General features: G+C 34.5%; 2 protein-coding genes across 2 annotated transcripts in view; one reads left to right on the plus strand and one right to left on the minus strand.

Annotated features, from left to right (window-relative positions):
* LOC148955569 (uncharacterized) overlaps positions 1-18,119 on the minus strand; it is a 195,404-nt gene that overhangs the window by 103,422 nt on the left and 73,863 nt on the right. The window lies entirely within an intron of this gene.
* The window catches only part of LOC148955570 (uncharacterized), a 170,253-nt gene continuing 165,104 nt past the window's right edge, over positions 12,971-18,119 (plus strand). Inside the window, exon 1 of the mRNA XM_089102955.1 lies at positions 12,971-13,094. The gene's annotated coding sequence lies outside the window, so the exon portion shown is untranslated. The remainder of the gene's footprint in view (positions 13,095-18,119) is intronic.

The following is an 18,119-nucleotide window of genomic DNA, read 5'->3' on the forward strand; positions in this document are numbered from 1 at the left end:
TAAACAATTACAAATTAATGGTTATTATTGTAAAAAGTTCCAAGCTGAAACACTGTCTCTTTTTTTGCTATGGTGTGAGCTAGGCACAAAGAATCATTCTTGCAAGGGTGGAACAAGGGAAAAAACCTTATCTTACTCTATTTTAAGGAAATGCTTTCCCTCTGACAGAAATTTTGTTTATTTTCCTTTCCGTGGTGTGGGGGAAGGGGCATTTAGTTGACAAGGAGGCTCAAGCAGTATTTTCACTTTTTTCAGCGAAAAGTACCGTAGTATTGTGTAGAGTTAATATAAAACTGAAGTTTAGGAAGGGTAGCATAATTTCCTGGAATTTGTAACGTTGTTAATTCCAGGATAAGAATTAGAAAGGAACATCCCAGGAACAGTTGAATACGAAACTGTATATTTTAAATTTTTACAATGTAGAAAAATATTGCTACGAATATTAATGGAAACATTTCAAACTTGGTAGAAAAGAGGAAAGTTTGTGAAGAAGTTTTGAGTGACAGATCAAATAAGAATAAGAGAAACTAGGGGTGGTAGAAAATTCATTAAAGCATGAATTAAAGAGGTATGAAGTGGAGACCATGGATATCATTGCCAAAGATCTGGAATATGCGGCCAGACACGGTAATAATAGTTAAACACTGCAATGGCAGCATGTTAAGATATTGAGAGGAAGTAGTCAGTATGGACTTGTCTCATTCGAAGATAAGAACGTGGCCTCAATTAGTGGTAAGGAAATCGTTAAAGAGAAATGGGCAGAACAGTTTGAGAACGTATTAAACAGTCATGAAGCAGCAGGAAATGATATAGAAATAAATGAAAATATTTTTGACCATTCGAAAGCGAAGGAATTTTGTGGAAAGGAGTTAAAGACAGTATTAATGCGATTAAAAATAGTAAGGCCTCATGTGCTTGTAGCGTCGTAAATGGGTTTTGAAATGTGGTTAGAGATGGCAATATAGTTAGGTCGCAAAGCTAAATATAAATTATTGAAGACTAAGAATATAATTTTTGAAAAGGGGAAGTATCTTATAATTTTACGAAAATTTTTATTAAACACCTCTATATATGAGTAAGTGTGGTAACTATAGAGGCCTTAGTTTGCTTTCTGTAGGGAGCGATTTTTTTAGCAGGATGATATAGATTTATTGATGCTATAGATAAAGTTTTAAGAGAGTAAAAACATGATTTTAAGAAGGGGAGAGAATGTGTTTTACTCTTATGTTAATATTTGAGAAGTATCCAAATTATAAGATACCTTTAGTCCTTAGCTTTTATAAATTATCAACTGGCCTTGGTGGTTCATTTACGGTTCATTTTGTGCTACTGTGGTTAAGGTAGGAAATGAAGCTAGTAGCTGGTTTCGTGTTGAGTCTGGAGTTAAGCAGATTCGTGTCCTATCCCTGTTAATACGGATTATTTTAAGGTAGTTTGTTCTAAGGAACACGGCAAAGGCTATGGGAGACTATGGAATCAAATAAGAAGTTCAGGTTCTCCTAGACTTTGATTTTGTGGATGATTTGAGTAAAATGTTAGCGAAAGCGAATAACTTTTTGGAGACTTTTTTGTGACTTCTTGGGGTGAAGAGTGAAGCTTTGAATAGACTGGGGTAGAGCAGGAGCGTTCGCAACTTTTTTGGCCTCAGGTGGCAAGTGCTGTAATGAGTTGTTAGTAATAGTAGTAGTAGTGGCAAGGCAAAAAACTAGGCTATGTCACGTAATGCTAGTTTGTAAACATCGCCCAAAATACTCAGGCTCTAAGTTCTAAAACTCTTTTTCCAAATCAAGAAAATTTAGAATAATTCTGTGAAATTCTGCCAAAAATTTCAGCTAGAACCTAGGCTAGATTTGTTTTCCAAGTTTTGGACCAATCTTTTTACAGGCTAATCTTCCTTACATTCACATAAGGAAGGAAATATACTTGACGCTAAGTCATATATAATTTTTAAGAATTTGAAAGATAAACGAACATCTGATATTCACATCCTGATGGTCAGATACCATTGATTAGAAATAAAGATTGGAAATGATCTGAATGTATTATAGAAACGAGGTTTACATAACTATAAAATAAATCTCTATTAAAAATGAATTACTCTATTGCTAAGGCTTATCAGGAATTTTGGAGCAAAATAACGCAATCATAACCAATATTACCAAGGAAAAACAGAAGTATTGAAGTCAAAAGAATACCATAGATCTAGAAGTTTTCAGCCTTAAGCGTTTTCTATTTATGCTCTTTAGAGAAATTGTTTCAGCAAAAACAGAAACTGTGCTGCATTGTAGCGAGAAATTTGTTTTCTGTTTGAATTTTCTTAGCAAGCAGCTCAAAATTTGTTTAAACTTCACAAAAAATAATTGTGATAAGCTCCGAGAAAATTGATATTTATTAAAAAATCATCATCATTGATTTTATACTATATATTATTTTATGTCCAAAGGACATATTCCTATGTGTCGGGACACAATGACATAATAGGGCAAATAAGGGATATATTTTAGGAACTTGGGACATAAAAGGGACACATTTTGCAAATTTAAGACATAAAACAAAATATTTCCCTACTGAATATATATTTTTTTTAAGTCACTAGCACCAAAGTAGTGCTAAAACTACTTATCTAGCACCAAAACTACTTAACTGTTTACTTTCTATTAATATTTTGCATTTCATACTGTATTTTTTGGAATGGCTTGCTCTTTCCCGAAGACAATTCTCTGCAAATATTCTTGAAGTTCTTTGCAAGTTTGTATCCTTTCATCTATAAACGATTTTTATTTCTCATTGTTTTTCCGCTACAGTCAAGATAATGGACAAGCAGGCACCTTTTTTGTCAACACTCACTTTTGGCTTCCGATAGTCAGGCAAAAACATCTATCTATTTATTGAGCATTACCAAATAAAAAGGAAAAGCTAACAAAATGAAAAATTTTGATTCTCGATGGTCTGGAATCAAAACAAAAGCCAAGCACCCAGGATGAATTCCGTCAGTTTGAAAATTTTTAAGGAAAGAGTAATAAGGACGCAATGTATTATTTTAATTTTTTTTTTTTTTTTTTTTTTTTCTGACGAAGACACTTTGCATAGAAGGAGTTGTAGTAGAAACCTCGAAAGGAAATCATTCAATTGGAAAGTGGAAGTTCTAGTGCCCGTTTTAAGAACCAAATTGAATGCAGGGAACCAGCCCCCCTCACCCATCATTTCCTTAAACATATCTAATCAAAATTTTAATATTGCCATTTTGTTCAACATATTTGAAAGGTCCAGTAATAATATTTTGAGGGCGACATTCCCCCGCCCCCCCCCAAAAAAAGAAGCCCTCAGGGCAAGGTATGTGAGTTGTACAAGTTGTCCATTGTTAACATATAAGGTTTTTATGGACGGGATGGTCGTATAAAATTCAGAGGGGGCTCATTGGATTTGAAATAAGAAGTTCCAGTGTCCTTTTTTAAGAATCCTAAGTGATCGGAGGGAAACTAGCCACCCCCTCTCGTCCTGTTTTCCCAAATGTATCCAATAGAAATTTTGAGATAGCCATTTTTTTAAAAAAAAAAAAGGTCCAAAGAACATATAACAAGGCCTTCAGAGTTGATACACCCACCCCAGAGCCTAGAGATAAGGGTTGCAAGTTATGTCCCGGAGGCGTATAAGGTTTAAAGAGTGGTCGTGTAAACCTTAGAGGCTCTTTTGATTTGAAACTGAAAGTTCTAGTTCTCTCTTAAGAATCAAGATTGATAAAAGGGCAACCAGCCTCCCTTTCCGAAGCCCTCTTTTTCCCAAATGCATCTCGTCAAAATTGTGAGATAGCAATGTTGTTTAAAATCGTCAAAAGAACATGTAAAAGTCAAAACGATCAGAAATCATAGGTGGCGCAATAGCGCTTCTTAAGTAAAGAGCGAAGTGGGCACAATATATTGCTTGTTAATTTTTTCTTTTTTTCCTGATTAAAGCACTTTGTATAGAAGGAGTTGTCGAAAAAACCTCGAAAGAAGCTTATTCGATTGTAAATTGAAAGTTCTAGTTCTCTTCTTAAGAATCAAAAGTAATTGATATCTGACGTTCTGGAACGTCACTTGACTTCTGGATTGTACCTTATGACATACGCAAGATGTACTTTGATTGGAAAAAAGCTACCAAAAAAAGTGAAAATAATGACTTTCATGCCACCCATACCTCTTAAGAAGGAATTCTTGTTGGAAGATGAGCCTTAATCTCCCACAAGTAGTTTTTTACGGTTTACATTTTTTTATGACGTTAGTGCTTTTACACTAATTTATTCTGTGTGGATGAAATAAATTTTTCTTTGTTTTTTGTTTTCAATACATTTGATGTTAACTGGTCGCTTTGAAAGAGGTTTACAAAGCGTCTTTTGGTCAATAACACAAGTCTTAAAAAAACAACAAGTTTTATAGATTTCAAGATGGACATATCATGGACATATTAAAGACAAAATATGGACATAATTTGGCTCAAAATGATACATTTTTGGATGCTCAGGGGACATTTTCATGGACCAGAAAGTTCGCAACCCTGTATAACACAAACAAAAACAAAAACTAGCGGAAAAGGAGAAAATGGGTCCCCAGAGGCAATCCAAACAACTGTCTTGAATAACCTATATCATTTATTAGTTTCTGTAATGTTAACGGTCTGCTTCAAACAAATATCACTCAACTTAATATCGAAACTGAGCTCACACAATCTGCTCTATTCAAAAATTTCTCAGCAATGCAGCAAGTATCAACGAGTCATATTTCGTTTTTTTCCCTTTTTATGTTTTTGATGGTCCACTCTGATGGTCCCATACAGTCTAGGTCTAGGCTATATAAAGAGACTAAACAAAATAAATGATAATATTCCCACTTTATAATATGCAGCAAGTATCAATGAATCATATTTCGCTGTTTTTTCCCATTTTCATCTGTTTTTGAATCAGTTTCCGTTAATTGTTCCATTACTTTTTACTACATATCATAAGGCTATGACAAAGGGGGACTCAAGATGAATTGTCAAAAACATGAACCCAACCATGAAAATAAGCGTAAAATTAGCAATCTAAAAATATGCTTCTGCTTGTTTTAGTGTGTCCCCATCTGAAGAGACCCAATTCTAGACCTTTATCCGTCCCCTCCACTATTACTCCTACATAGTGTCGAAAATGTTGCACTTTTTAAATGAGAGAGCCCTGTTAAACAACCACTACTGCTGCTAATAACTCAATTCAGAACCAAGCCGCCTGAGGCCGATGCAGCCTGCAAGCTCCTCCTCTTCACCAATCTATTCAAAGCTTCATTCTTTATCACCTTCCATAAAATCGTCCCAGCTTGTGTGGGTATGTCGTCTAGCACTATAAAAACATAAAGCTCGTACATTGTCGTCATCAGCATATCTGCGGTTTCACATTACCACTAAGTTGCCTACGCTAAGTGGCTTACGCTACAGAGCTTAAGTAATTTGGTTTCACATTGAAATTTTGCATATCACACTTTCACTTCGATAAGCTCCGTAACAAAAGCTTCTTTTTACATTATTTAACTTTCAAAAATGAAGATGAAGAAATAGTCAATATTTACATCTAAAGACTTGGCAGCTACTGAGGAAACAGATAAAAATAAATATATTTTTTTCCCTTGGACTGTGCAAAAACGGCCTTGCCTTAAAAAAGTCTATTATCCAATAGTCTAATTCATCCATGGCCAATTCAAATCGCTTTTCCTCTAAGTTGGTTACGTTACGCTTGTTAAGTTAGAACTTTTTCAACTTGATAATTGGCCTACGTTTTGGAGATTAAGTATATTATGCTACGGAGCTTATGGGGCTTAAATAAGCGAGTATGAAATACCTATTTAGCTAATATGAAGCCGGCATATTAAAGTAAGTTTGAATCAACGCAAAAACAAGTTATGAATAGCATTTGAAACAGCAAAATAATAATAATAATGAACACTTTAAAAACCAAAGTTCGAATAAAAAAAACAACAAAAAACACTGAAATACCGGGAAACATATCAGGATAAAATATGGATTAATTTTATAGCAGAATAATGAGCAAATTAGTCGCTGTATCTTTGCTAAAGCTATATAAAGTTGGTTTGAAACAACAGCCATTATGCATTCTTTCTTTATTATCAGAAAGTAAGTCTAGTGGTACACGAAGGTTCCTGAATACTTTGTCTCAGCTTTAGTGATTTACTGAACTGCGATACTAAAGAAGACAGTTACACAGAATCGTTCCGTGATTACAATCCTTGCAGTCCTAAAACTGACAATTCAGCTATTTGAAATAGTAGCAGCAGGTGTAGTATCAGTGACCAGTGTCGTCACATGTCTGGTTTAAAGGATCGCCGCCATAAAAATGAAAATGCGCAGAAAGCTCAGTTTTTTCTGGTAAAACTGTAGTGAATGAACATCCCCCCCCCCAAAAAAAATGGTTCGATTTGAAAAACTCAATGCGCGACTGCTTCAAAAAGCACCAAAATGGCGTAAATGCGCCACATCTTGCCACTCTGTCAGTGACGTTCAGTGGTGGAACTTTATTCGATTTCCTCGGGCAAGGCACTTTCTTCTAGTTTGGTTATCAGTTAGTATTCACTTGGCTGCTTATTGATATTTTTCTTTTTAGTGTGTGCGTGTTTTATTTTTTCCTTTTTTGATTTTATTTACTTTTTTGTCTTTTGTTTTTATTTTCTTTCTCCCTGCGTTCCCTGTCATTAGGCCTTGCGGGGGAAAGGGGCGGAATATTTTATGTTTTCGAAGTTTGTTTTGTATGATTCATAAATCCCATCATCTTTAGCTGAACACTTTTTAACTGTCCAGAATACTGAAAAATCACGGATCTAAGTGCAGACAAAGGTGTCCCACCACAGTCCTGATTGATGTCGGTACAAATGTTCACCCCCTGGTTCTTGAGGTCTTAACTCTAGGCCACTCACATGACAACGTACAATTCCAAAAATTTCTCAGAAAACTTATAAAAGTTCCCCACTAATTTCTGAAAAAAGTTAAAACAATTTCTCTATTTCCGTAAATTTAACAAAGTTTCCGACTATTAAAATAGGGCCGAGGGTTATATTTATTATTATGAACATGCAGCAATCTCAACCTGAATTATTCAAGTGAATATATTTTTTCAATTTTCTTAAAGTGAAAATACCAAAAAGAGAAGGCATTTTACAAAATCTAGGGTGGTGCGTAAAACCTGCAATCAGCTGATTCATTTAAGCTGAAGCAATTTCAAGCTGAATTATGTTTTGGTTTCTGTCAATGAAGAACCAAATGAATGTACAAATCATCTCAACGAAGATAAAATAGATTTCTTCAATTATTTGAACTACTTGTTTAAAAGATGCAAATTGTTTGGAATAGGAGTTTTTGTAAAGTCAATCAGGTAAAACTTTTCTTTGAATGGTTAAAAATCCTATAACAGACACTTTGTGAAATGTGCTGTGAACACCGTGTAAGCTGTCTGCTATAGACGGCCATTTTTATAAAGATGGCTGGGTATTGTTACCCATCCCACTGAAATCAAAAAAATATTTTACCGCCAAAAAACTACTCCAACGATGAAAAGTACCGTATTCGAAAAAAACTCCGAACATTGCATATCACACAACGCGTACACTGTAGTATTCTGCTTCTGACGACACCTCCGCAAAGTTATCTACCTGTCTTTTAAATTGCTACACCTTTCTGAGCAGCTCGAGTCTCGCTCGCTGTGTTGCAATGGTCATCTACTCCGTCTGTCCAGTCAAACACCCACCAGACCCATCTTCGATTTGATCCAATTGCAAACAGGTGGAAACACTCCCAAAGGGTGATCACACACAAGGTGGGTGGACGTCAACAACGGTTGACACACTACCAGGATTATTGACCTCCATGAAGCTCCAACCCTCTCTCAGGACAGATCACTCTGGGAACAACTAAAAGCGATAACGTCTGCCCCCCTCTACGGTGGTGACACTGTCAAACAAGTTTTAAGTCAAGTAAGCTAGTCAAGTTTTTTTGGAATGTTTACTTTGAATAAAATATGAAAATCTTGAAAATGAAAACTTTTTTCCTTGACAATAAAACACCAACAATTGATTAATCAGGCTAAAACGACGATTTCATCTCCATCTTCTATCGCTGAAAACGTTCGACTATCTTTTCACAGTTGAAGGCAAAATACCAACGAGGTTTTTATAATCTTGCTGCCAGCCGGGTGCACAGCAGAAGATCTTATTATTGTCGCTGCATTTACATATCGAAATTTACATATTGCATAACGATTAGAAACAATTAAAATATGGATATACAGAAATATCTAGACATCGTTCAACTCTCTGAAAACCTTTTGGAGCTATTTCTGTGGCAACTCACACCCCTCCCCCAAAAGTACTTTTTTCGACGCCATATTGGCCTTAGTCCACCCCTCTAAGAATTGGCTTCTTAGCAGTGCTAGAATCAATAGAATATTTTAAATTAAAGTCAACAACTAGTAAAATGTAAAATATTTCTTTTCTAGGTGATGTGACGCTACATTGTTGCTATAGCAGTGAAAGAGATCATAATGGAAATATACGAACAGTGATTTTCTTCAGCATCATCTTCAAACCTTAATTTTATGCATCTATTTTGTTTTTAAGTTATTTTGGAATTACTACGATCAATGGTATATCGCTTAAGGAATTTTATATAAAAAATAAATGTTAGTTTGTTATAAATTTAGAACTTTGGAAGATTCTTTTCTTATTACTTGCATTTTTCGACAGTTCCGGAGTGAAAAGAGTAACTCGAAAGAAGGGACACAAACAAATAAACACTGTCAAAGGTATTACCAAAGAGTATGGCCAGCTAGTACAAGTTGCCTATACTCATTGGGTAATATTTCAAATAAAAATTTTTACAGGAAATCAATAATTGCCCAACTATTGCAAATATTACTAAGGGCCAAAGGCACGATGCAACGTTAGCATAAGGTACATCAAATACTTCTAATTGAGATGAAAATTCTTCAAGCATTTCATGCTCAGGCTTTATTTCTTGACAGATGTGCTACAGACTTGGCGAGGCTATGTTTTTTTCGGCTTCCAATAAAACCTGAAAGAACCAGTACATTCTGTTGCAGGACTTCTCTTGCAAATAAAATGACATCAATTCGCGAGATAACTAGGGACAAAATGTGTTTTGTCAAAATCTAGGGGGGAATCAAATTTGTGTTGTTTTTTTTCATTTTTTTCAATGAATATACCAAAGAGCATTTTCAAAATCTAGGGTGGGGGCAACAAATCTAGGAACCATCACCTGCTCCTCTACCTCCCTCCTCTTTAAAGTATGCTTTTCAAATATTATCGAAGGCTAAAGATGCAGTACAATACTAATATAATGTTCCACGCTCCGCAATCAGAATTAGTCTATAGGAAAATTTTGAAGCTGATTATAATTCGTCTTCAAGGTATTCTATAGAGGTAGTGTAAAACTCATACGACAAGGTAATTCGGCTGGCGATAGACTTTCAGATGAAAATAGGCTTTTTGGAAAGTTGGTCGTGCCTATCTGAGTCACCAACTTGTGGAAAGTTATAGTTTTCTGGCTTCTTGTAAGTCATGTATGCCAGGATATAGACTAGAACAAATCTGTAAGGGGATAAAGATATCTGCTATAATTCTCCAATCATTCTGCCAAGTGAAATCTTTGAAAATAAAACCTTAGTTCCGGGTTAGAAATATAAATCATGACCAGTGCTTAAACGGTTGTAACGTCTTTCATCTTAGTTGATCAGGTTCCCTGCTTTCTTGCGGCGTATTTGCTTAAAAAAGAAAATTGATTGTAAGCGGTTAAATGAGAAAATGATCCGTTTTTATGATTAGGTGAGCATATGACGGTTTGTAGAGTATGAGTGCCTGTATCATCCAAGTTTTGTTTATAATTTTACTAACATATGAAGTTTTGATTTTGAGTTCTGTATGGGCAGAAGAGGGAAGAGGAGTCATAAATCCTTTTCGTTTTGTTTTTTTATTCTGACGAAGCAAGTTACTAGTTGATGTATATATGTATGTATATTGACTTTTTGGGGGTTCTCCCAAATTCTCTGATATGTGTCGGGACTTTATTTATTCTGACGAAGCAAGTTACTAGTTGATGTATATATGTATGTATATTGACTTTTTGGGGGTTCTCCCAAATTCTCTGATATGTGTCGGGACTTATTTTGAAATTAAAAGTTAAGTTTCTTTACCATTATATGAAAATTCAAGTATATTTTTTGTGACCTATCTTGTTAAATAAAAAAAACTGTAGGTACGGATATGAAAAGTTTGATTATTATTCCTTATTGATATGAGCTTTGGTGTTCCTAAGCAACTATTTTACTATTTATTGAAGCTGGTGTGATAAAAAAAGAATAAAGGAAGAGAAGCAGCCTGTAATCGCTACAAAGTAAATCTAGCCGAAAAGCATGTTCCAATAAGTTATTCAAGCATTATGGGATAAGAAATGTTCAAGGGGAGAATTGATAATTTTTTATTTAATTTACCCGGCAGGGAAATGGTGCACCAAAAATAACTTCACCTTAGATTAATAATTTAAAAGTGCCTGAGTCCTGAAAGTCTTTTAATGCTCAGAATGATAGATTATGGAAAAGTGTTTGATTCAGCCGATAAAAGAGCTTTAGTAAGGGTCCCATCATTGTGTGGTAAACCGGACAAACACTTTAAAGTGATTAGTGCTATGCATGAGAACAACATTGATGTGGTTAAGATAGGAAATAAGGTTAGCTGCTGGTTTCGTATGAACTGGAGTTAAGCAGGATTGCATTCAATCCTATTTATGTTAATCATTTTGATAACTTTGTTCCAAGGAACACAGCAAAGGCTATGGGAGAGTATAGAATCAGATGGGGAAGCGCTGACGCTGATGATTTGATTGTCCTAGATGAAAGATGTCAGCAAAATAACGGATTTTTAGGTTTTGAGTGTTCAGAGTGCCAGAATAGGCTTACGTTAAGAAAGCCAAGTCACTTAGAACGGGAAACGATGAGATAAAATAAGATTTATTGCTGAAAAATGGCTATCACAAGCCCAAAAGGGCTGAATTCGCACTTTAGCGTCAAATACAGCGAAAAGTAATGTTGAAATTGAAATGTAATGTTGAGTAGTGAGAAGATTTATCAAGCAGATAGTCTGAATTACCTGGCTAGTATTTTTAGCAAAGATAGTGGATACAGTGAAGATTTTAAAAGTAGAATAGCCAACGGCAAGGGTGCTTTTTCGCAATTGAAAAAAGTTTGGAAAAATTTGAAGATAAGTCTGTGAACCCAGATTAAAACGTCGGAAGCTACAGTGATGATTGTGGTTAAGTATAGTCCTGAAACACTGGTACTTTTAACGATGAAGGAGTATTTGTTAGATGTTTTCCATAGGAATTATTTACAGATTCTTTTGGCTGACCGTCTGACTGACTGTGTTTCAAACAGTAAGCTGCACAAAAACGTGGTTCAATTCCACTTTCTACGGCTATAATGAGAGACAGATTTAAATGGCTAGGAATCATCTTGCAGGTGAAGGATGATAAATCGCCAAAAATATTATTTTTTGAACTTTCATACACAGTCAAACAAAAAGCAGCTCGTCCCCAAAAAGGCTGGGAAGATGCCGTGAAAAAGGATATAAAAAACATTGGAACTTCTGGGGATGGTATGAAGAGGGAAATTTTGAATAGATTGGAATGGAGGAGGAGCATCCACATCTGCGTTGGTTCTCGCATGATATAATTATGCTTTAAAATAGTGTGTCAATTCTCATCACATTTCTTTTAAGAGGGATAGTACTTTTTTGTGAATAGACGAATTTCCATTCATTTTAAAGTTTAATTTACAAGTTTAACAAGCAGAAAAGGGCATGCAATGAGATTTTTGTAAGTTTGATTATATGCTTTGTCAGTTTTTATTAAAGGGATCTCTATTTACTATAACCATTACTAAAGAAAAAATATGCCATTCCCACGTTTTTTTTTGCTTTTCGAATTATGGAATTGAATATATATATAAAAGAGCGTCTTAAGGATTGAAAGTTTCTCCTCCATAAATTCAAACGGAAAAGCTCAATTTCCACTGAAAAATGAACAAGCTAAATAATACACCACTGAAAGGAATTACAAGGAATTACCAGTCATCCAGGTATGGGCGCAAGGTTTTTTTTTTAACTTTATTCATTGCAACACCCAAACATAGAGAAATCTTTTACTTTTTAATAAGCCAAATTACAAATAACATACAAGTATATATTTTTAGAAGGAAGATTATTAATGTCTCCCAATATTTTTTTTTATCCATGGCAAAAGAATTGAAATTTCGTATTAATCCTTTTCAATTTTGTAGCTAGTTTTGGCGTACAAACACTTTTTACATATAACATATTCCTTTAATGCAACCAATTAGCCTCAAACTTACAAAGACTAGCTTTAAGACAAAACTTAAATGTGTATAGTATGGGCTAGAAATCATTCAATGGAATGATTTAAATTGGTTTATTAAAAATGTAGGGAACTTTATTATTAATAAATTGGCTCATAATTGAGGGGGGTACCATGCATAACATCATGGAAACAGTAAGTGGGGATGAAGTTTAAACTATTATAAAGGGCTAGACACACGTAAATTTTTTCGGCATTGATATGCCCAATCGGCACGAAATTGCAACGTCAGTGATTTGACCTTAAAATTTTCTAGTTTTTGGTTCTGATTCGCAAAAATAGGACGGAATCTTATCGTCATCATCCAAAAAAAGAAAGAAATCAATCATCAAGCCTCAGTCATTTCCTACTCTTCAGCAGGAAAATCAAAAGAATTAAGTCGAGATCAATGATGCATCTATCGATAAACTGCAGTTGACTACTGGTGTCCACGATGTTTAGTTTTGAAAACTTTATGCAAAAGTTTTTATACCGCCTTTGTTTGTCCACCGAGCTGCTGAAATTGGTGTCGAAAAAAAAATTGAGTGCATTTGGTACTTAAGCTGAAAACAGGCAAAAATTTAAACTAAAAAAACGTGATAGAAGCCCGCCAAATATAGTCTTATTGGTCTGGCGACATTTGGGCGATAGTAGAAAAGGTGGTGTGTTGCTTTTCGGGTTTCTTTGCTAATATGGAATAGACTTGTGTGGTTATTGACCACTGATTCTAGGGTAAACAATTGTTTCCTGGAAACAATGTCTTTAATATATGTGGCTAAATATTGAGCCATGTCAGTGAAGTCTTAAGAGTACTTCAGTATCTGATTGTAGTCTTGAGCTGATTTGGGAAATTTTAGTCAACTTGGGTCAATATTTCATTTAAAATATAAAAAAAATTGCCTGGGTTTAAAAATTTGTCCAAGGTTGTCCCTAATCTCCAAATATATACCCTGAGTTGTATATATAGCCTATGCAATGAATTTTCTGTTATATTGACAAACTGTTAAATCAATTTGAAGAAAAGAGTTGCTTACAGATAATTCAATGCATAGGCTGTATACAACTCAGGGTAGCCTATATGCCTATATTTGGACAATAGCCTAGGGAGGGGTGACTGTAAATTCCATGTCTAACAGAAATGAATGCCATTCAAGTACATATAGAGAAGGAAACATGTTAATAAAACATTGCTTACTTCATAATATGCAGAATAATTATAGCTAACACATTTTGTATGCATCTCTACAGCCGCATCAGGAGAATAGATAGAAAATATACAATTTAACTTGGTCTATACTCATTTGGATTCAGGATGAAATTTTGATTCTGAAGTTATGTCTATTTCTTAGCTATCTTGTTAGGCAGTTATTAAAAAAAGAATACCTAAAATTTTGGCTATATATTTAACTATTAGGGGGCAGAGAGGGGTAAAGTGATGGACTTTTAGGAATAGTATATGCATTTTAGAATTTTTTTAAAGTAGTCTTTTAGTATTTTCTACTGTTTTCTTCTCTTGAGACCAACCACTAAATTAGTACCATTGTCTGAAAACTAATTGCATACCAAAATTTATTTAATATTTAACCAATTAGTAACTGGCTTGTATTACTTATGGCAGATAAATCAGATAAGCCTAGGCTTGAATAAAAGTAGATACCATTCAGTTTCCCTTTTAATTCTTTCTGCAAATATTATTACTAGCCTAGTAAATATAAAGCACAGGGGCAAATTTCAAGGAAGCCTAGTAAACTTATAGCACATGACCACTTTGGTAAATATTTAGTGGTTGACCATGTCTGAAGGAAAAGTGCTAAACAAATAAATTAGTAACACTAGATTCTCTATTTTATGCTATTTTCAAATATCATTATTGCTTTTAGACAATGTATATACTGCCCTCTCACCTTGAAGGTCCCAGATATAGCCTTTGGGATATATAAAAAACTAAAAGAGAACACTAAAACAATGCAATTTTTACTTTATAATATACTGCACACATTTATATTAACCTAATCATATTATCATATTTTTCTTCCACTATTATTCAGTTTTAAAATCACCTTATATTGATTAATTTGAGAACTTTAATGTCTCTGGACCTGTAGTGCTCTTAAGTTGATGGCTCCCAGTTGAACCTCCACTGCTTTTTCTCCCACTGCTTGTCAAGTTGGTGTTAGAAAGACTGGATGGAAGGAGTGCTGACATTAAAGTGCTTCAGTTCATTCCAGTGGTTTATTACTCTTCTTGAAAAGTGCATTTGACAGATTCTTGATCTGGAGCTTAATTTTGGAAGCTTCTTTGAGTGTCCTCTTGTGAGATAGTGGCTGGTACTGTGGCTGCCAATGAAGATAGTGAAGTTTTCCTTTTGGAGTTTATAAGTCAGCCTCATGTCACTATGCTTGCATCTGTAGACAAGGGTAGGTAGCTTGATCTGCTTGAGATGGTCCTCTTATCACACTGATTTTAGGCTTTTCATGATCTTTGTTGCTTGCTTCTGAAAATTTTTAATGAGCCTATCATCTAGCTGGTAAGAGGGACCAGTCAGGCACATGCCAAAATCAGGATGGGGTCTATAAAGTGCCTTAAAATTTTTTATGAATATTGTTGCCTCTTGGCCAGTGTCATTACTAGCCAAAATGTTGGGGGGGGGGAACAAGAAATTTTACTGACTGGCTGATTATTTTTAACAAAAATGTGTTTATCAAAAATTAGCATAGTGTTAATTTTGAACACAATACATAAAATCACTGCACAAGTCAGTAAAACCACTGCATTTACCAACCAAGATTCATATTTTGGTACATATCATGTCACTATTTTAATACTGTCTATTTAACAAAATGGAAAATTGTGGCAGAATCTGTAAAATCATGACAGGAGTCAGTAAAACTGCTGGTTCACCAACCAAGTTCAAAATTTCTGTAGATGATATGTCAGTATTTTTATGGTCTTTATTGAACCAAACAAAGAATTTTGGTAGCATCAGAAAAATTGTGGTGCAAAGCCCTCCCATGGGGGGGGGGGAGGGTGACCCCTGCATAAGCGCCGGCCCTGCTCTTGGCTACTGATGGTCCTTTTTAATAGGGCAAAGACAGAAGTTGTTTGGGAGACAACATGCTGGGTGTGGCTATGGAACCTCAACCTTTTTTCAATGATCACACTGAGGTTCCTATCTTGTTCTCTATTCACTAAATGGTCCCTTATATTAATGATTGGATTTAAAGCTGAGTAGGTAGCCATTGGGTTATTAGGTCCAAGGTGCAAAATACAATGTTTTCTTGTATTGAATTAGAGAAGCCAGTCTTAAGTCCAATCCAGTAGCCTGTCTAGATCATGTTAGATTTTCTCTGGGTTACCAATGCCAAAAAGTTTAGCATCAATAGCAAACAAATGCATATTATTATCCACATGACTGGAAATATTGTTGGTATACATCAGGAAAAGGATTGGGCCTAGTACAGTTCCCTGTTGGACCTCATTCATTATTATGGCCTCATCAGAGTAGATTGGCTGGTCACCTGTCTCAAATAACAGACTTTCTGATTGCAGTTAGTGAGGAAATTCATTAGCCAGTCTATCAGAGTTGAATTGTTACCAGCAGCAGATAATTTGGAGTGTAGTTGACTAAGAGGCACCTTAGACCATGGCAAAGTCTAGCAGCAGTAGGTCAACTGGATGTCCTGCATTTATATTTATTTGTTTAGCATGTTTGCTTCAGAAACAGCTAGCTACTAAATATTCACCATTATTTCTATAGGACACATGTGAATAGAAAAAAGTATTACAATTAGATTCCTTACTTTATACTATCTCCAAATGCCATGGCTGCTTTTCTGACAATGAATCCCCCCCCCCTGGTGGTCCTAGATACAGCCCCAGGATGTATACAAAACTAAAATCAAACATTAAAATATGAAAGTCTTAATTTATACTAGTAAGGTAATGACATACATCAACATTTTTCAAATTATAGAAAGTTATTCTAAAATTGTGTCTTGTACCTTTTTCACTTTATCACCAGAGAAATAAAAACAATAAGGAACAGTAGAAAAAAAACTATCAAGGCTCATGAAAAATAATCTACAGAACTGACTGCCTAGTGAAGTTTAACTCTGTAAAGAACAAAGTTTGAGCCCTGTGTATAGAAGTTGCAGAGAAATATAAGGAGGCTTTGCAGCAAATTAAAAAAAAAGAAAAACCAAGAAATTGCAAGCATTTTGAACCACCAGCCAATTTTCCCTTATATCTGCTCCTCCTGATAATGCCTTCCTCCCAAATTCACCACATTACAAAATTGATTCCATAGTAGTCATATAAATATTCATTTGCTAAGGAATTTGATGAAGTCTGTCATCAAAGGCTTCACTTAAAACTGAAGGTAATAGGAATTGAAGAAGGCATTATATGCTGGCTTTTTTTTTTTTTCAAGAGAAGAAAGCAGCAGGTCAGTGTCTTTAGTCAGGATTGTATGACTTACTGCTCCAAAATGGCAGAAATTTTAAGTGGGGTGCCTCAAGAAACTGTTTTGGGAACTACACCCTTTTGACACCCACATTAATAAAATTCCAAGAAACATTAATAAAAAACTTAGTCTGTAGTCTGATGACTATAAACTCATTGCTCCTGATTGCACTCAGCAAGGTCTGGCCTTATTACAGAGGCTCAATTTTAACATTGAAAAGTGTAAGGTCCTCAATTTTGGAAAAAACAACCCACAATGGTAATACTCAATGTCAACAAATATTGGTATAAGAGGGCCCATTTCCAAGAGTACCTTAGAGAGTTCTAGAGCTTGTTATAGACTAAGTTATTAATTTTATTGGTCATGCACAAGCTGCTGTAAGAAAGGTAAACCAAACTCTTAGTATCATCAGATGCACATTCACAAGCAGATCCCTTTATATAATTAATTAAAAAAAAACTTTCCAAAAAATAAGTTTTTTTAAGAAAAGTAAAGGACATTTGAAACTTCAGCTCAGCAGATACAAATACCTGCTGAAATTCAAACTCAAAACAACCAGAAATTACTATTAAAGAATAATAAATGAAACCCAAAACAAACAGAGCTCAGATAAACAATCATAGGAAAAAACATACAACAAGTAATAATATAAATGAATAAATAGATCTTAAAGCAAGTAGGCTAATGCTTAGATTGAATATGAAAATCAAGCTTAAAACAAAAAAAATTTTGCTATTGAAGCATAAATGAAACTTAAAACAAACAGAAATTAAATAAACAATCAATGCAAACAAACATACAATAGATATTAATGTAAATGAATAAATAAATCTTAAAACGAGTGAAACTTAAATTGAATATGCAAATCAAGCTTGAAACAGACAAAAATTACTATAAACAAGAGTTTGGGTATTGCCTCCTTCTCTCACTGTAAAAGTCTAAAACCTATTGTGTCATGGGTGCTTTACTGAAAACCAATTTTATTACAAATATTTTCTTTTGTACTTAATATTGAAAATAAACATTAAAATTATAGTAAAATTTTGAACTGATTAGCTTTCAGCAATTAATACCATTATATGTTAAATATTCAGTTTAATTTATTATTTCTTTCTAAAGTTGTTCAAGGCAAATATAGTTTCACTACAAGCAAGAGTTTGGATACTGCCCCCTTCCTTAACTGTAAATAAAAACCAAAAGCCTACTGCGTCATTAGTGCTTC

Source organism: Artemia sp. Qi Xiang Cuo, chromosome 2 (assembly GCF_049724085.1).
Source record: "Artemia sp. Qi Xiang Cuo chromosome 2, ASM4972408v1, whole genome shotgun sequence".
Lineage (NCBI taxonomy): Eukaryota > Metazoa > Arthropoda > Branchiopoda > Anostraca > Artemiidae > Artemia > Artemia sp. Qi Xiang Cuo.